The sequence below is a fragment of the Balaenoptera musculus genome, chromosome 7, assembly GCF_009873245.2.
Source record: "Balaenoptera musculus isolate JJ_BM4_2016_0621 chromosome 7, mBalMus1.pri.v3, whole genome shotgun sequence".
Taxonomy (NCBI): domain Eukaryota; kingdom Metazoa; phylum Chordata; class Mammalia; order Artiodactyla; family Balaenopteridae; genus Balaenoptera; species Balaenoptera musculus.
Genome location: NC_045791.1, coordinates 64,629,840 through 64,651,647, shown reverse-complemented (window position 1 = coordinate 64,651,647; position 21,808 = coordinate 64,629,840).

Here is a 21,808-nt window from a genome sequence, read left to right as displayed (position 1 = left end):
CTTGTGGGTCCCTTAGCTGTGGCAGTGGCCCACACATGCCAGGGACAGTGATTGCCACCTGCTAGCAGATCCCCTAGCTGTGGTGGCAGCCTGTGACCTCCTCTGGAGCCCATGATGTCAGCAGTGGCTTGCACCCACCCCCAGAGCTCATGTAGGTTGTGTCCTGTTGTTTGAGAGCCCATGCACAGGGAAAGAAACTCCTATGGCAGTCCCATACCTCTCCTCAGGTGCCCCCCAGAAATGGCACCTTGCTTTTCTGGCAGGCTCAGGCTTCTTCCAAGTGCACCCTCAGTTGTCACACTCCAGCCTTTTCAGGCTGTCTCCCCACAGTCAACCCCAGGCTTCTACCTGGGTCTGACCTCTGAAGCCTGAGCTTCAGCACCCAGCCCCTGCCCTCACCAGTGGATGAGTGTCTCAGGTTGGGGAGTTCAGGGCAGCAGTAGCAATTGTCTGTGCAGGTCACTCTCCATTTTGCCCTCTGCAAACCATTTGCTGTGCTTTCCTCTGAGGCTCTGAAGCTCCCCCTCCATCCAGGCTGATCTTCCCACCACTGAGGGGGCTTCCCAGGGTTGGGGAAGCTTTCATCCTTCACAGCTCCCTCCGTGGGGCGCAGGTCCCATCCTGATTCCTTTCTCTTTTACTTTTTTCTTTTTTCCTACCTGGTTATGTGGAGGATTTCTTGCCCTTTCGGAGGTCTTCTGCCAGCATTCAGTAGATGTTCTGTGTGACTCCTTCCACTTGTAGATGTGTTTCTAATATATTTGTGGAGGAGGTAAGCTCCACATCCTATTCCTCCATCATCTTGATTCCTCCCCCTGTATACTGTTAATTAAAGGAATGAAGGTAGGTAAAAAATGGAGTCTAAGCAGTACCTAAGTAGTATACATATACACACACATTCATATATATAGTCATATAATGTACATATACTCATGTATAATGTATACATTATATGTAGCACTACTTAGGTACTTAGTACATATATATGAGTACATCATACATATATACACATGCATGCACATATATACATGTATGTGTATACACACACATATCTCTAGCATATATATATATAATCATGATATTTATACAATGATATCTTTGATAGAAACACTTCCTGCTTACTCTTTACAACAGAACATGGGTATTCATTTCTCTTCCAATTAAATAGCATTAATAAAACTGATTCTCCTATCTTGGCAAAGTTGGATGTTAGGCATTGAGATGGTGCGGTAGCATCTAAAGAACAAGGAAACTTGGATCCCTGCATGACTGGATGTAAAAGAGTCATAATCAACCCACACCAGTATATTTGGTGGCCAAGTGTGGGGGTTCTATCAGACCACTTAGTGCTTGAGTAATATACTCAATTATATTGTTCTGTAAATGATCCATGACTTTTTATTTATTACTGCAATCAAATTGAGTATGAGCATGTACTTGTGTTTGGACATAAAACATGTTTTTAATAATAGTTGTTTATGTAGACACAGCTTAACATTAACTTTCTTTTAAAATGATATAATCAAATGATATTGGCACTGAATATCCATGTATTTTGAACTAGATTAAGATCAGCATCTCATTTGATTTAGGCCATATGTACCCTGAGCAGAAAAGATATGACTAGACAGTCTTGAACTGTAGTAGGTGTTTACCTATACCAGCTAGTTGTCATCCTACTGAGAGAAAAGACATCATCCTGATGCTCTGTATGTAATAAATTGTGATCATGAAGTCAGCCTATTAGGAAGTACCTCTTGGAGATTAAGGAGATTACCATGCTAGAGATGCAATTTTTGTTTTTAAGTAGTGAGTACTCAAAGGCCTGTAAACAATATTTGTGTTTACTACTAACAAACAAATGAATCCAAATTACATTATCCAAACTGGAAAAGAAGAAGTAAGACTGTCACTATTTGCAGATGACATGATACTATACATAGAGAATCCTAAAGATGCTATCAGAAAACTACTGGAGCTAATCAATGAATTTGGTAAAGTAGCAGGATACAAAATTAATGCACAGAAATCTCTTGTATTCCTATACACTAATGATGAAAAATTTGAAAGAGTAAGGAAACACTCCCATTTACCATTGCAACAAAAAGAATAAAATACCTAGAAATAAACCTACCTAAGGAGACAAAAGACCTGTATGCAGAAAACTAGAAGACACTGAGGAAAGAAATTAAAGAAAGATGATACAAACAGATGGAGAGATATACCATGTTCTTGGATTGGAAGAATCAACATTGTGAAAATGACTCTACTACCCAAAGCAATCTACAGAGTCAATGCAATCCCTATCAAACTACCAATGGCATTTTTCACAGAACTAGAACAAAAAAATTTCACAATGTGTATGGAAACACTAAAGACCCCAAATAGCCAAAGCAATCTTGAGGAAGAGAAACGGAGCTGGAGGAATCAGGCTACTGGACTTCAGACTATACTACAAAGCTACAGTAATCAAGACAGTATGGTACTGGCACAGAAACAGAAATATAGATCAATGGAACAGGATAGAAAGCCCTGAGATAAACCCACACACATATGGTCACCTTATTTTTGATAAAGGAGGCAAGAATATACAATGGAGAAAAGACAGCCTCTTCAGTAAGTGGTGCTGGGAAAACTGGCCAGCTACATGTAAAAGAATGAAATTAGAACACTCCCTAACACCATACACAAAAATAAACTCAAAATGGATTAAAGACCTAAATGTAAGGCCAGACACTATCAAACTCTTAGAGTGTTCTGCCTATGTTTTCCTCTATGACATAAATCACAGCAAGATCCTTTTTGACCCACCTCCTAGAGAAATGGAAATAAAAGCAAAAATAAATAAATGGAACTTAATGAAATTTAAAAGCTTTTGTACAGCAAAGGAAACCATAAATAAGATGAAAAGACAACCCTCAGAATGGGAGAAAATATTTGCAAACGAAGCAACTGACAAAGGATTAATCTCCAAAATATATAAGCAGCTCATGCAGCTCAATATGAAAAAAACAACCCAATCCAAAAATGGGCAGAAGACCTAAATAGGCATTTCTCCAAAGAAGATATACAGATTGCCAAAAAACACATGAAAAGATGCTCAACATCACTAATCATTAGAGAAATGCAAATCAAAACTACAGTGAGGTATCACCTCACACCAGTCAGAATGGCCATCATCAAAAAAATCTAAGAACAATAAATGCTGGAGAGCGTGTGGAGAAAAGGGAACCCTTTTGCACTTTTGGTGGGAATGTAAATTGATACAGCCACTATGGAGAACAGTATGGAGGTTCCTTAAAAAACTAAAAATAGAACTACCATATGACCCAGCAATCCCACTACTGGGCATATACCCTGAGAAAACCATAATTCAAAAAGAGTCATGTACCTCAATGTTCATTGCAGCACAATTTACAACAGCCAGGACATGGAAGCAACCTAAGTGTCCATTGACAGATGAATGGATAAAGAAGATGTGGCACATATATATAATGGAATATTACTCAGCCATAAAAAGAAATGAAACTGAGTTATTTGTAGTGAGGTGGATGGACCTAGAGTCTGTCATACAGAGTGAAGTAAGTCAGAAAGAGAAAAACAAATAACGTATGCTAACACATATATATGGAATCTAAAAAAATGGTTCTGATGAACCTAGGGGCAGGACAGGAATAAAAACGCAGATGTAGAGAATGGACTTGAGGACACAGGGAGGGGGAAGAGTACGCTGGGACGAAGTGAGAGAGTAGCATTGACATATATCCACTACCAACCAAATATAAAATAGATAGCTAGTGGGAAGCAGCTGCATAGCACAGGGATATCAGCTCAGTGCTTTGTGACCACTTAGAGGGGTGGGATAGGGAGGGAGATGCAAGAGGGAGGAGATATGGGGATATATGTATATGTATAACTGATTCACTTTGTTATACAGCAGAAACTAACACAATATTGCAAAGCAATTATACTCCAATAAAAATATTAAAAAACAAACAAAACAAATTACATTGCATTTTACTTTACCTCACAGGAGGTACTAAACAAACAAATATCATTAAAAGTATAGTCTCTAAGAGTTAAAAAGAAACATAAAGATTCTTTAACTATATCAAAGCACGAAATGAAGAAATTACTAGATCTAAGAACTATTCTAATATTCTAATCATAAAACTACCCAGAGCTATCCACACCGTTTATTGCTAAATATATGTATTCGCCAGTCTCCCTCAAAGTTGTCCTCAGTGCCTCCCTTCCTGTATTCAGTTTCAGACATCCATTTTCTCATAATTCAAAACCTTACAGAAAGATTATATAGAGAAAGAAACTAAGATATCCTGCTTTTGAAATTTTAAGTAATATTTCAACATTATAACAATTATTTGAAAGCCAAATCTTTTGCTTATAAGAGTTGGACATTTTAAGAAAATAAAATGATTTTAAGATTAAAAGGCTAAAATCTAGAAGGAAACAAGATAGAATATATGCAAGAAACAGTAGATGGGGAAAAGTCTAGAGGAGGGTACAGATCACCTCACCCATCAGTCTCCACTGTGGTTGCAAGAGCTGTGGGGGAGAAATAGGGCTTCCCTCAGAAGGACTAAGTGGGGCTCACCTCACAGGATAAAGATATGCAGATAAAAGTGTGCAGAGTTGGCGTCCAGTGGTTGGTCAGCTTATGGCAAAACATACTCCAAGTTTTTAATATTCCAACGAGACTGTATGACATGCTCCCAATCCCTATAGTTCACATAGTCTGTGAGATGAAGACATACTAGCACACCTTCTCACTGTCATATGTGGAAGATTTCTCCTCAACCAGGACCTTATCTTCCTCCATGTTTATTTAAAGAGTTGATACACTTTGCTCAGCTATACCTAACTACCAACAGACAAACCCTCCTTTGCAATGGCCTGGAACTCTCATATTTCACTGAGTATTCCTCAAACTTTACTGTGCAAATGCATCACCTGGGGATCTAGTTAAAACACAAATTCTGACTCAGTAGATCTAGAGTGCAGTCTGAGATTCTGTCTTTCTAACAAGCTGCTAGATGATGACAGTGCATTAGCCTGAAGGCCATACTTTGTGTTGGGAGGTCATTCAAGTCTCAACCGTGAATGCATATCAGCCTCACATGGTAATAAGTTTAAAACAGCATTGCCCAAGCCTCAAAAACCTCTTTCCAAAAAGATTTTGTTGTAACAGGTCTGAGGTGATAACAATATACCAGTATTTTTTAAAAGCTCACTGGTGATTTCTACTATGCACTGGTACTGCTAAGAACTACTAAGCACTTAGCACGACTAAGCACACTGGAGTAAGGAGTTAAAGAAGGGAAAACCTCCAGCACCTGCTTGGGTGGGACTGACAAGAAACCAGTGAATGTAAAACTCTTTTGCCAAACCAGTAGTTGTCAATGTAAAATCCAGCCCTGTTTTGTAAGTAAATATTTACACACACATCGTAAACTTTCTACATTTTGATTCACAGGAAATGAGTCAGATTTGCTCTTTTTATTATAGCATGATTAATTTCACTTGTATATAAAATGTCAGAAATCAGTTTTTGACATTAAAAAGTATTAGTAAAAGCTAAAGTCTCTTTGAAAATAAACTGTCCTGGGACTAACATGCAGATTTCCCTAAATCTCTCATATTTATAAACCAAATAATAAATGATCAGATGACCAGCAATGCTTTATTAAATAGGTGTGTGTGTGCGCTGCTTCACACTGACATCTAAGTGATAATGTAACTCTAAAGCAAGATTTTATAATGGAAATTTCAATTATGACTTTTATCCTAATGCTTTTGTCCAGTGAGAAAACAGTTGATGTAAAGTAATATTTTTAAGGGCATGGACTATAAATAACAATCTGGAGGAGTCTTACCTTTGCTTATATCAAAGGAACTTAAGCATCAAATCCTTTCATTACCAATAATTTTAGAATTATTACAAAACTTATGTATTATAAAAAATGATCATATATTTTGGAGGTGGATCTTTGAATATAGAACTTCAAGACATTTAAGAGGTTCTCTATTTTATATTCCTGAACTAAATAAAACTACTCTTGCCAGATGAGAATTTAATCTACGTTAAACTACCACTAGAGAAATCAATTCACAATCCTCCCACACAATAATCAATTGCATTTATTAATTGTCTAGAATTGCATCTTTCTGTGTATTCCAAATATGTTTTAGTTAAGCTAGTTTGGCCTTAACCAAAGAGGAAAAAAAATGACACGTCTCAGTGTTAAAACTAATCACATATATTAACAGTGCTGTGAGGTTGTCTTTTAAGAATTTGTTTCACTGTAGAATGATTTTAGCTCCCAAATGAAATGTTTACATTTTTATTCCCATTTGGTTGCCTAGGATCTGTCTCTAGCTCTGAACCACATAACCATTTCCTGTTAAGGTATTATTTCCCCCACTGTATATACTCTAGGTGAAACAATACGCTGTACTGTTCTCCTGTAGCCAAGGTTTGGAACACTACTCAAGTTCTATGTAAGTCAACAATCCCCAGGATTTTTGTTTTCAGTTGCACAGTTCCTTTGGTCCCTTTTTAAGGCTTACCTGGTATGGTATTTTCTCCTATTGTAAACCTCATTCTTGATGATAGTGCCAAAACAATGGGACCTCCCTAAAGAATTACCTTTACTACAAAAGTCTTTTCACAAGCCAACTCATGTTTCTGAACTTTTAAGTTTACTTTGCATTGAAATTTGATCCATCATTCCATCTCTCTCGCTAGATAGATAGATACTCCTCATTTAAAAAGACATATAGATTTACTTAAGCAAGTGTCTGTTATTGAAATTTTACTGTAATTACAAATACTTCATAGAAACTCATTTTCAGTATTTCTATAATCAGAGACCAATGAGCATACTAAAATTGCAAGTGCATGGAGGAATCACTGTAATTATGTTGTTTCTTCCCAGTTAAAATAGCCTAAAATTTGTCAATTCTGTAAAAGTAACAGAGTCAAATTAACTCTGATATGGTAATTGATTACAATGATGTGTTTTTGTATGTGATTTTAAATAAAACATTTTTAAAAATCTTTTTACCTTTTAGTACTTTTTGTAAGTGCTCTGCTGCTAGTACCATGATGTGCCATTGCACCCATTAAACTCTATCAATCATTTAAACTGGAGAAACTTCTTGATATCTTTGAATCTCAGATTTCTTCCTATAAAATGGAAATAATTTCTAGATTATTAAGTGGGAAAGTTGTTTTTCCTTCAAATGTTTCAATATTTAAGAGGAAAATAATCATAATGATTTCCCCAATCTATATGATTCTAACAGAACATCTGGGTTTTCTACAATAGCATTAGCTAAATTTCTGAAATAATTGTATATCACAATAGAGAGGCAAATTAAAGACCTCAAATTCTAAGATAGTAAATATATATTAAGTGCCTTTGAGTTCTAGGTAGAAAATAACATAACTTTTTTGAAAAAGTAAAACATTAAAAAATAGGCTATTTAAAAATATTTTAATAAAACACCTACCAAAACCTTAATTTTTTAATAAATCATTCTAATTATAAAATTTAATTAGAGTCTGAAGATGTAACTAGATTCAAGATTTCAAGTTTGTGCAATCCTGTGGTTTCAACTAAGTATTTAACAAGCAAAATGTGACTATTCATCAGTGCAAACAATCCAAATTGTTTTTAATATTTAATTATAAAAAATGTCAAACATACAGCCAAGTTTATCACCATTAATATTTTACTTTGCTTAATATTCGTTTTGTCATATATTGATCTATCTATCTCCCTATTTATCTATCAATCAGTTGGGTTCTGACATTATCTACATGGAGTTAGTATCAGGTCAAGAGTTAAGGACTCAGTCCCTTAAGACTGCCCCTCTTCCGACTTTAGATACCAATAGCAAGTCCAGGTTATCAGCTGTTCTTCTGACTGGTAATAAATTGGAGGGTCCCATGACTTCCTCCTCAGATTCAATAATTTTCTAGAATAACTATCAATCAGAGCCCAGGAAAACAGTTTACTTACTAGATTACCATTTTATTATAAAAGAGACAACTCAGGAACAGCGAGGTGGAAGAGATGCATAGGGCAAGTATGTGGGAAGGGTCAAGGAGCTTCCATGCTCTCTCTGGGCACATCATTCTCCTGGCACCTCCATGTGTTCCCCAACAAGGAATTTTTCTGAACCCCTTCAGTTAGGATTTTTATGGAGGCTTCATTATGTAGGCAAAATTGATCAAATTCTGGGTTGTTTGTTAGGGATTAAATCAATCTCCAACCTCTCTCCTACCCTCAGCAGTCCGGGGATGGGTCTGAAAGTTCCAACCCTCTAATCACAGGGTTGGTGCCTCTGGCAAACAGTCCTCATCCTTAGGTGGTTTCCAAAGGTCACCTCATTAACATAAAGTCAGGTATGGTTGACAAGAATTTGTTATAAAGATACCTTTATCACTCTTATCAATCAGGAAATTCCCCAGATTCTAGGAGCTCTGTGCCAGGAATGAGGACAAAGACCAAATATATATTTTTTATTATAAATCACAATATCACACTGGGTCATAGAGTAGATGAATGACTAGTTTTATAAGAAACTGTCAACATTTTTTTCCCAAAAAGTGTGCACCACATTACATCCTCACAAAGTATGTCTGAGAGTTCAGATTTCTCCACATCCTTGGCAACAGCAGGTGTTATAGGTCTTTTTAAATTTTAGTCATTTTTGTGGGTGTGTAGTTGTATTTCATTGTGGTTTTAAGTTGCAATTCCTGAGGACTTTGTATGTTGAGAATTTTTTTCAAATTCTTATTAGCCATGCATTTCTGAAGTGTCTATTCACATATTTTCCTCATTTTTTTTTCAATTTCTAGATTAAGTTATGGAAGTTCGTTATATGTCCTGGATACTGGTATTTGCTCAGATATGTATTTTACAAATATTTTCTCCCAGACTGTGCCCTACATATTCATTTTCTTCATGATGTATTTTAATGAGCAGAATTATTACTTTTAATGAATTCTAGTTTATCAGTTTTTTATGCTTATTTCTTTCTGTGACCTGTTTTCAAATTGTTTGTATATTCCAAGTCACAAAAATAGTCTCCTATAGAAATGCAAATCAAACTACAATGAGGTACCACCTCACACTAGTCAGAATGACCATCATTAAAAAGTGTAAAATAAATTCTGTACAGTGTGTGGAGAAAAGGGAACCCTCTTACACTGTTGGTGGGAATGTAAATTGGTGCAGCCACTGTGAAAAAAAGTATAGAGGTTCCTCAAAAAACTAAAAATAGAGTTGCCATATATCTGGAGAAAACTATAATTCGAAAAGATATATATACCCCTATGTTCATAGCAACACTATTTACAATAGCTAAGACATGGAAACAATCTAAATGTCCATCAACAGATGAATGGATAAAGAAGATGTGGTGTATGTGTATGTGTATATATATATATACACACACACACACACACACAATGAAATATTACTCAGCCATTAAAAAGAATGAAATGATGCCATTTGCAACAACATGGATGGACCTAAAGATTATCATACTAAGCGAAGTAAGTCAGAAAGAGAAAGACATATACCACACAATGTCACTTATATGTGGAATCTAAAATACAACACAAATGAACATATCTACAAAACAGAAACAGACTCATTGACATAGAGAACAGACTTATGGTTGCTAAGGGGAATGGGGGTGGGAGAGGGAAGGACTGGGAATTTGAGATTAGCAGATGCAAACTAGTACAGTATATAGGATAGATAAACAACAAGGTCCTACTGTATAGCATAGGGAACTATATTCAATATCCTGTGATAAACCAGAATGGAAAAGAATATGAAAAAGAATATATATGTATATGTGTATATATATATATATATATATATAATATATATAAACTGAGTGACTTTGCTGTACAGCAGAAATTAATCACATTGTAAATCAACTATACTTCAATAAAATTTTAAAAAATATCTCCTATATTTTCCTGTGTTTTAGCATTTTACTTTATATTTATGTCTATGGCTTAATATGAATTATTTTTATATATGTATATATATAGTAGGAGGTCTCCTACATGGTTAGCCTATGAATCATGTATACAGGAGATGTGTGACATGATTAGACAGATATTCTTAAGAAGGAAATGTGCTTCTCCACTCTCTTTTCCTTCCTAATCATCTTGATGCAGATGCACATTATAATATTAGAAGACACTCTAAATATGGTGGAGTCACTGTATATAATGAAACTGAGTTCCTAAATCATCCCTTAGAAGAAATCAATTGCCAGTCTGAAATTTCTCTGAATGAGAAATAGATTTATATCATTGCTGAACCATTATATATGTTTGGGTTTGTTCCTTATAACAATAAGGATTAATCTAATATACCCTAAATCTGTTTCAGTTCCTTACCCCAAGGGTTAGAATTGATGATTGGGTATAGCTCACAGATAGATTTTTGGATATGTCTTTCACAAACTAGTTGGTAATCTAATACATAAATAAAAGTAAGATGAATGGTTTGAATTTTTTTAATGGTTGATTCTATATGTCCCATAATACAACACCCATGTCAAAGGAGGCATCAAAGTTATTACTAGCATAGGAGAACTAAATTGAAATAGTATCATCTGAAAGGCCTTGGTCACAACTTTATGTAGATTCACAAGGAAAATTCTAATGATGTCTCATGGAAAGTTGAGGTAGGGGACTTTCAGGTTGGCCACATGTCAAGAGTTTAGCTAATCCACTCCATAGTATTGCTTCCTTGGCATCCATTTTGTTTGGCCAAGTGGCTAGCAGTGACCTTAAACTGACACTAGCCCCTCATGCAAGTGCATAACCTAGATAGCAGCCCATAGGGTCACAAGTAAACGTAAATTCCTGATATGGACTTCCCCAACAGCCTTGTGATCAACAATCTCCCTGCCTCTAACACCCTCCCCTATGTGTCCCTTAGATAAGAACTCTAAGGGGCTTAGTAAAATCCTGCTCTTTTACAGTTGACCAATCTGGCCTTATCCCTGGAACCCCAAAGCACTTCACCCACAGACCCTAGTAAAGGCATGTGCTCTAGGTCCTAATGCTCTCTCTCTGCACTCAACCTTGACCCCCCCCCCCCACACAACCCTATGTGGCCCCTCGAGGCATGCCAGGTACTTCCTTCAGGACCTGTGAGTAATAACCCTCTCTATTTCAAATTCTCTTGTGGTCTGTTATTGAACCACAGCTCACCATCTGGCACCCTGTGCTCCACTTAACAAGTCTTAATTTGACAAATTCATAGTACCACAGCTATAGTGACATTGGTTACCCCCTTTCCCTGGTGGGAGAAATATTATGGCATAGGAAAAAATATACTATGTTGCCTTTTGATCTATAGGCTAGAATGACAATAGTATGCAAATTGTAATTTGCTGTTAAAAACTATTATCATAATGTGAAATTAAACATTCTATACCAAATAATCTCTGCATATCAAATACATTGCACATACTATTATTATATGAATTCTAAAAAAGCATATGTTCTGAGGATATCACTTCCATAGGATCCTAAAAATTATGTGAGAAAAAAATAAAGTTTTCCTTCTTAAATTTAGGAAAGGCTGATTTAAGCAAGTTGACTCTTTCCAATTATACTTCCTCTGGCCATGCTTAAAATTATTCCCAGGGGCAGGGAACACAAGGAAAATGGAAGAGAGAGTAATCAAGGAAACATATGGTCCAGGTCACATCTTTCATGCCCAAACTGTTGTCAGCTCAAATGTCACACTTTCATCAATGTGTTCTTCCATCTCAAAATGCTAATATTCCTTACTTACTTTTCAATATGTTTCCTTTTCTTAAAAGTTATTTGCTACAATTTAAAATTACTTGCTTATTCACTTTCTTCCATCAAGATAATGAAATTTACCTTAGAATAAAAACATTATCTATCATATACACAACTTTATATCTACACTTGGCTATCATCCCCTTCTCTCTTCTCATTATCTCCATAACTGACTCCAATTGATCTCCATCCTGACTCCCTTCCTGAAATAAGTCTTAGCAAGAATAGTGATGACTTAATAGTGGTGTTGAGAATTGGACATCCACATGCAAAAGAATGAAAATAGAACATTATCTTGTGCCATATATAGTAATTAACTTTAAATGGATTAAAGACAAATGTAAGACTTGAAACCATAAAACTCCTAGAATAAAACATAGGGTAAAAGTCCCTTGACATTGGTATTGGCAATGGTTTGGGGATATAACACCAAAGTACAGGGAACAAAAGCAAATATAAACAAGTGGTATTATATCCAACTAAGAAGCTTTTGTTTAGCAAAGGAAATCATCAACAAAATGAAAGGGCAATCAATAGAATGGGAAAAAAATGTTTGCAAACCTTATATCTGATAATGGGTTAATAATTTTAAAAAGATAAGGAACCCATATGACTCAATAGAAAAAATAAAATGAAAACAGAAACAGTTCTGAGACTGCACCTCGTTTAAGAAAGATGTTTTCTTTACAGATTATTCAGTGATGTTTTGCTAACTACTTCCAAAAAGCCACCGTTTAAGATTCCAAGAAAGATATGAGACATTAAGAATTGCCAAAGAATGTTTAGAAAAGAGACTAATTGAAGAACAGAAACAGATCCACCAGCATCGAAGACTGATGAGAGCTCAGTCTTACCATGGATCTGAAGAGGAAAGAAAAAAGAGGAAGATTTTAGCTCAAAAGAAGGCAAAATGTTTTGCTGTTGAAAATAGTGAAGAGCATTCAGCAAAATACAGCAACTCCAATAATTGAACAGGATCTGGGGGCCGCTCACCTCTTACATCCCCAACTCCACCCTCCACAACAGACAAAGAAATTGAGGCTCTAGTGTTATTAAAGGTCACACAAGTGGGGAATACTAGAGCCAGGATTCAAATTTGGTTCTGTCTTTGCTCATCTACCTGATTTTTCCTGAGTTCCTGCTCTCTTGGGCACACTGAAGGGCCTATGCTGCTAAACACTGTGTACGGCTGTTTTGAAAAGAGCCCTGAAAGAAGAGTTAGAAACCCCAGGCTTGTGTTGTAGCTCCACTATTTTCTGAGTGACCTTGGACAAGTAATTTTGATTTGATGAAGCTGTCTTTTAAAAGAATTCCTGAAGGGAGAAAAGGTGGTGGAGTAGAAGGACTTGAGCTCACCCCCTCTCATGAAAACACCAAAATCACAACTAACTGCTGAACAACCATTGACAAAAAAAGACTGTAAAGTATCAAAAAATTTATTCTATATCCAAAGTCAAAAAGGAGCCACAATGAGATGATAGGAGGGACGCTTTTGTGACATAATCAAATTGCATACTCACCAGGTGGGTAACCCACAAGCTGGAAACATTATATTGTAGAGTTTCTCCCACAGAAGTAAGAGTTCTGAGGCCCACATCGGGCTCCCCAGCCTGGGGGTCTGGCATCATGAGAAGGAGCCCCCAGAGCATTTGGCTTTGAAGGCCAGTGAGGATTGAGTGCAGGAGTTCCACAGGACTGGGGGAAACAGAGGATCCACTCTTGGAGGGTACACACAAGGTTTCCCATGAACTGGGACAAAGGGCAAATCAGTGACTCCACAGAATCCTGGGCCAGAACTACCTGAGGGTCTTGGAGGGTCTCCTGCAGAGCTGGGGGTTGGCTGTCGCCCACTGTGGGGGCAAGGACCCCAGGGAGTATTCCTCAGCATGAGCTCTCCTGGAGGTGGCCATTTTGGCACTGAGACCTGGCCTCACACAACAGCCTGCAGGCTCCAGTGCTGAGATACGCCAGGCTAAACAAACAGGGTGGGAACACAGCCCCAGCCATCAACAGACAGGCTGCCTAAAGTTTTCCTGAGCCCACAGCCACTTCTAGACATGCCTATCTAGAAACGGCCCTGCCCACCAGAGGGACAAGACCACATTCCAATGACCAGTGGGCAGGCACCAGTCCCTCCCACAAGGAGGCCTTCACAAGCCCCTGGACCAACCTCACCCACCAGAGGGCAGACACCAGAACCAAGAAGAACTACAATCCTGCAGCCTGCCAGAATGGAGACCACAAACACAGAAAGTAAGACAAAATGAGATGGCAGAGAAATATGTTCCAGAAGAAGGAACAAGATAAAACCTCAGAAGAAATACTAAGTGAAGTGGAGATAGGCAATCTGCCTGAAAAAGAATTCAGAATAATGATAGTAAAGATGATCAAAGATCTTGGAAAAAGAATGGAGGTGCAGACTGAGAAGATACAAGAAATGTTTAACAAAGAGCTAGAAGATTTAAAGAACAAGTAAACAGAGATGAACAATAAAAAAACTGAAATGAAAAATACACTAGAAGGAATCCATAGCAGAATAAATGAGGCAGCAGAATGGATAACTGAGCTGGAAGACAGATTGGTGGAAATCACTGCCATGGAACAGAATAAAGAAAAAAGAATGAAAATAAATGAGGACAGTCTAAGAGACCTCTGGGACAACATTAAGTGCAGTTACATTAGCATTATAGGAGTCCCAGGAGGAGAAGAGAGATAGAAAGGGCCTGAGAAAATATTTGGAAAGGTAATAAACAAAAATTTCTATTATCAAGGGATAGGAAACACTCAAGTCAAGGAAGCACAGAGAGACCCAAACAGGCTAATCTCAAGCAGGAACATGCCAAGAAACATATTAATCAAATGGAAAAAAGTTAAAGACACAGAGAAAATATTAAAAGCAACAAGAGAAAAGCAACAGGTAACATATAAGGAATCCCCATAAGGTTATCAGCTGATTTTTCAGCAAAAAGTCTGCAGGTCATAAGGGAGAAACATGAAATATTTAAATTGATGAAAGGGGAAAACCTACAACCAAGAATACTCTACCCAGCAAGGCTCTCATTCAGACTCAACAGAGAAATCAAAAGCTTTACAGACAAGCAAAAGCTGAGAGAATTTAGCACCACCAAATCAACTTTACAACAAATGCTAAAGGAACTTCTCTAGGTGGAAAAGAAAAAGCCACAACTAGAAACAAGAAAATTACAAATGAGAAATATCATCAGTAAAGGCAATCATAAGGTAAAGGTAGGAAATCCTCTACACACAAATATGACATCAAAACCAGCAATTGTGAGAAGAGGAGAGTACAAATGCACGATATTGGAAATGCATTGGAAATTAAAAGACCAGCAACTTAAAACAATCTTGTGTGTGTGGGGGGGTATATATATATTGCTAGATCAAAACCTCATGGTAACTGCAAACCAAAAATTTACAATAGATACACACACAAAAAAGAAAGAGAGAAGAACAAAAGAGGAAGGGAAGAAAAAAGACCTACAAAAACACAACTAAAACAATTAAGAAATGGCAATAAAAACATACATATTGATGATTACCTTAAATGTAAATGGATTAAATGCTCCAACCAAAAGACATAGACTGACTGAATGGATACAAAAACAAGAGTCATATATATGCTGTCTACAAGAGACCCACTTTAGACCTAGGGACACATACAGACTGAAAGTGAGGGGATGGAAAAAGATATTCCATGCAAATGGAAATCAAAAAAAGCTGGAGGAGCAATTCTCATATCAGACAAAATAGACTTTAAAATAAAGAATGTTACAAGAGACAAGGAAGGACACTACATAATGATTAAGGGATCAATCCAAGAAGAAGATATAACAATTGTAAATATTTATGCACTCAACATAGGAGCACCTCAATACATAAGGCAAATGCTAACAGCCATAAAAGGGGAAATCGACAGTAACACAATAATATTGGTGGATGTTAACACTCCAATTACTTCAATGGACAGATTATCCAGAGAGAAAGTCAACAAGGAAACACAGGCCTTAAGTGACACATTAGACCAGATGGACTTAACTGATATTTATTGAGCATTCCATCCAAAAGTATTAGGATACACATTCTTCTCAAGTGCACATGGAACATTCTCCAGGATAGATCACATGCTGGGTCACAAAGCAAGCCTAGGTAAATTTAAGAAACTTGAAATTATGTCAAGCTTCTTTTCAGACCAAAACTCTGAGATTAAAAATTACAAGAAAAAAAACTGTAAAAAACACAAACACTTGTAGGCTAAACAATATGTCAATAAACAACCAGTGAATCACTGAATAAATCAAGAGGAAATTAAAAAATACCTGGAGACAAATGACAACAAAAACATGAAGATCCAAAACCTATGGGATGCAGCAAAAGCAGTTCTAAGAGGGAAGTTGATAGCAATACAGTCTTACCTCAGGAAACAAAAGTCTCAAACAACCTAACTTTGCACCTAAAGCAACTAGAGAAAGAAGAACAAATAAAACCCAAAGTTAGTAGAAAGAAAGAAATTATAAAGATCAGAGTTGAAAAAAATGAAATAAAGCAATATAAAAGATCAATGAAATGAAATCTGATGCTTTGAAAAGATCAACACAATTGATAAACCTTTAGCCAGACTCATCAAGACAAAAAGGGAGAGGACTCAAATCAATAAAATTAGAAATGAAAAAGGAGAAGTTACAACTGACACCACAAAAATACAAAGGATCATAAGAGACTACTACAAGCAACTATATGGACAACCTAGAATAAATGGACAAATTCTTAGAAAGGTATAACCTACCCAGACTGAACCAGGAAGAAATAGAAAATACGACCAGAACAATCACAAGTACTGAAATTGAAACTGTGATTAAAAAATTCCCAACAGACAGAAGTCCAGGACCAGATGACTTCACAGGCAAATTCTATCAAACACTTAGAGAAGAATTAACACCTGTTCTGAAACTGTTCCAAAAACTTGAAGAGCAAAGAACATTTCCAAACTCATTCTATGAGGCCACCATCACTCTGATACCAAAATCTGACAATGATACCACAAAAAAAGAAAATTACAGACCAATATCACTGATGAACATAGACATAAATATCCTCAACAAAGTGTTAGCAAACTGAATCCAACAACACATTAAAAGGATCATACACCATGATTAAGTGGGGTTTATCCCAGTGATGTAAGGATTTTTCAATATGTGTAAATCAGTCAGTGTAACACACCATATTAACAAATTGAAGAATAAAAACCATATAATAATCTCAATAGAAGCAGAAAAAGATTTTGACAAAATCCAACACCCATTTATGGAAAAAAAAAAAAAACTCTCTAGAAAGTGGGCATAGAGGAACCTACATCAACACAGTAAAGGCCACATATGACAATCCCACAGCTAACATTCATATTCAATGGTGAAAAGCTGAAAGCATTTCCTCTAAGATCAGGAACAAGAGATGATGAAAGAAATCGAAGATGACACAAACAGAAAGATATACTGTGTTCTTGGTTTGGAAGAATTAATATTCTGAAATGGATTATACTATTCAAGGCAATCTACAGATTCAATACAATTTCTATCAAATTGCCCGTGGCATTTTTCACAGAACTAGAACAAAAAATATAAGTTTGTATGGAAACACAAAAGACCCAAAATAGCCAAAGCAATGCTGAGAAAGTAAAACAGAGCTGGAGGAATGAGGCTCCTTGACTTCAAACTATACTACAAAGCTACCATCACCAAAACAGTATGGTACCAGCACAAAAACAGAAATACAGATCAATGGAATAGGATAGAAAGCCCAGAAATAAACCCACACACCACACCTATGGTCATTTAATCTATGACAAAGGAGGGAAGACTATATAATGGAGAAAAGACAGTGTCTTCAATAAGTGGTGCTGGGAAAACTGGACAGCTACATGTAAAATAATGAAATTAGAACATTCTTTAACACCATACACAAAAATAAACTCAAAATGGATTAAAGACCTAAATGTAAGACTGGACAGTATAAAATTCTTAGAGGAAAACATAGGAAGAACACTCTTTGACTTAAATCAGAGCAAGATCTTTTTCAATCCACCTCCTAGAGTAATGAATATTAAAACAAAAATAAACAAATGGGACCTAATTAAACTTAAAAGCTTTTGCACAGCAAAGAAAACCATAAACAAAATGAAAAAATCCCACAGAATGGGAGATAATATTTGCAAATGATGTAACCGAAAAGGGATAAATCTCCAAAATATACAGACAGCTCATGAAGCTAAATACCAAAAAAACAAACAACCCAATCAGCAAATGGGCAGAAGTCCTAAATGGACATTTCTCCAAAGAGGACATACAGATGGCCAAGCAGCACATGAAAAGGTGCTCAACATTGCTAATTATTAAAGAAATGAAAATGAAAACTAATATGAGGTATCACCTCACACTGGTCAGAATGGTCATCATCAGAAAGTCTACAAACAATAAATGCTGGAAAGGGTGTGGGGAAAAGGGAACCCTTCTACCCTGTTGGTGAGAATGTAAATTGGTACAACCAGTATGGAGAACAGTGTGGAGGTTCCTTAAAAAACTAAAAACAGAACTACCATATGATCCAGCGATCCCTCTCCTGGACATATACCTGGAGAAAACCATAATTCAAAAATATACATGCACCCCAGTATTCATTGTGGCACTATTTACAATAGGCAAGACATGGAAACAACATAAATGTCCATTGACAGAGGAATGGATAAAGAAGATGTGGTGTATATATACAATGGAATATTACTCAGCCATAAAGAGGAATGAAGTAATGCCACTTGCAGCAACATGGATGGACCTAGAGATTATCATACTAAGTGAAGTCAGACAGATAAATATCATATGATATCACTTCTGTGTGGAATCTAAAAAATGATACAAATGAACTTATTTACAAAACAGAAACAGACTCACAGACTTGGAAAACAAACTTATGGTTACCAAAGGGGCAAGGAGATAGGGAGGTATAATTTAGGAGTTTGGGATTAACATATACACACTACTATATATAAAATAGATAATCAATAGGGACCTACAGTATAGCACAGGGAAACCTACTTGATATTTTGTAATAACCTATATAGGAAAAGAATCTGAAAAAGAATGGATGCATGTATATGTATAACTGAACCATTTTGCCATATACCTGGAAATAACACAACATTGTAAATTGACTATACTCCGATATAAAATAAAAATTTTAAAAATTTAAAATGTTAAAATAGAAACAGAAACCCAATTTAAAAATCGGCAGGGCTTCCCTGGTGGTGCAGTGGTTGAGAATCTGCCTGCCAATGCAGGGGACACGGGTTCGAGCCCTGGTCTGGGAAGATCCTACATGCCGCGGAGCAACTAGGCCCGTGAGCCACAACTACTGATCCTGCGCGTCTGGAGCCTTTGCTCCGCAACGAGAGAGGCCGCGACAGTGAGAGGCCCATGCACCACGATGAAGAGTGGCCCCCGCTCGCCGCAACTAGAGAAAGCCCTCGCGCAGCAACGAAGACCCAACATAGCCAAAAATAAATAAATAAATAAATAAATAAAATTAAAAAAAAAAAGAAAATAAACTTGTTTAAAAAAAAAATCGGCAAAGGATGGGAATAGACATTTTTTCAAAAAGGCACAGAAATAACTCAACATCACTAATCATCAGGAAAATGAAACTCCAAACCACAGTGAACCAGAGTCAAGTTTTGAAATAGAGGAGGGTTTGGAGAAGTTTAGACAGAACATTTTCATAAGTGGCAGATAAAGAGGACTGTAAAAGTGAGAGACTGCAATTTAAAGGGAGAATTGACTGTACAGTGTCCTAGATGAGGCATGAGATAATGGATTCTATCAATTTATACAGGTTATTTATGAGTTATTTACAGGGAAAAAACTAAAGTTTTTAATACCCCTTGTTATTGAGAAATGCAGATATGGAAGTAGAATAAGAATTTCCTAGTACCTGTCTCTTCAATTTAAGAGAATTTTTAACCCCACAATTTAAAAATCCAATTTAGATGTAAATACATGCAGATTTATACATATGACATATAATTCACATGGATAGATTATAAATGTGTTACACTGACTCATGAATTAAGCTTACTCTGAGATATCAGTATCAATTAAAACAGGGGTCCGCAACCCCCGGGCCACAGGGGTTGGGGCCTCACAGGAACCGGGTCACATAGCAGGAGGTGAGCGGTGGGCGAGGGAGTGAAGCTTCATCTGACACTCCCCATTGCTCGCCATCGCTCCCATTACAGCCTGAACCATCTCCCCATCCCCCACCCCCTTGTCCGTGGAAAAATTGTCTTCCATGAAACAGTCCCTGATGTCAAAAAGGTTAGGGACTGCTGAATTAAAAGATTATTTTGCAAGGGTAAAAAATGTGTGGACCAATAGAAGGTACAAAGTCCATTTAAAAAATATAACAAAGTTTTGATTAGGAAAAAAATGAGGACAGGTTCTGTTAAGCACAATAAGCATAAAATACTTCATACTAAAAAATTTAATCCACAAGGAGAATATGCACCGCTAGTTGATTAAAATATTCTCTGTTCTTCTTCTTTCTTCTAAAATCACAATGCTTTGTATGGCTAAGGGAGAGAGGTTACTAAAATTTCATGGACAATTCCCTCTTATCTTATCTGAGTATAGTTTCCCTCTTAGCATCTGAGTACAGTCCCTTGGAATGACTTATACTGTGGATGAGAAGAACAAAGTATAGTACTATTGTTGAGTGTGCTAAACATATTGAAACCACACTTGTTTGAAAAGAGGGGTGTGTGTAATGGTACTTTAAAGTTTTGTACTATTCTTTGTATATTAACAGATATTTTTGTCAAATTCAATACCCTTATTACCCTCAAAAAAGAAATGTTATTTTAATGATTCCAGTGTAATCTGAATTTCACACCTGCAGGATAATGTATGCATTCAAATATAATTTTTCATAATTATTCTGTCGGTCATTTGATGTTTTTAAATCTTGTTTTAAATGTATAATAGTTCCCAAAATAAGATGTCTTTCTACTGATAGGTCTTTAATTAAAATTTCCTCTAATTATTACTTTCGGTGTTGTAATATTATTGATTTAGTGGCTCCACTCTAATTATATTTCCTCATTCTCTAGTTGACCTTTATTAAAAGTTTAATACAAAGAATACTTTAATAGAAAGGATATTTTCCTTTACTTAATTTGATTCCAATTTTGCTTTTTTATTTTGCTGAAGATTTTTGTTATTGTATTATTCTTAGGACAAAGAAAGATATTGTATCATAATCATAAAACTTAATTGAAACTTCTATGTGTATAATAAAAATAAAATGTAATACATCATATATTTTATTAATATAAAAATAAATATTGTAATTTACCACATCCAAGCAGGGGTCTTGTCAGCAATGATCATATCATTTATATTTTCTATCTCATGTAGAAATTACTGACTCTTGATACCATTATTCGTGTTCCAAAATAAATGGTCTTTGTTAAAGGTTTTGGATTTTGGGGGGAATGGTTCTTAAAAAATTTTTCTGTTTGTGCAGAAATACATTATTAAAAATATTTTCTTCTTACATGTGTTTTTTTGGCATGATGAAATAGTCTCCAAAATCAGTATGTTTAAAGTATTTTTTAATAGAAAAGCTTATAAGAATGAGTATTGATATTAAGCAACATATGACTATGATCAGTTAGCTGTCTAATCTTAACCTCCAGTACTTGACACAGTTTACTTGCTCCCCCTTCACATACTTTTGTCACTGTTCTCTCAAAAACCTCAGAATCTACTGACTTATCTTTTTCTCTTACTCTACACATCCAGTTTATCAACAAATCCTGTTGGAATGCTTTCATAATATATTCAATTTCTGACTACATCTTATTCCTTCCAC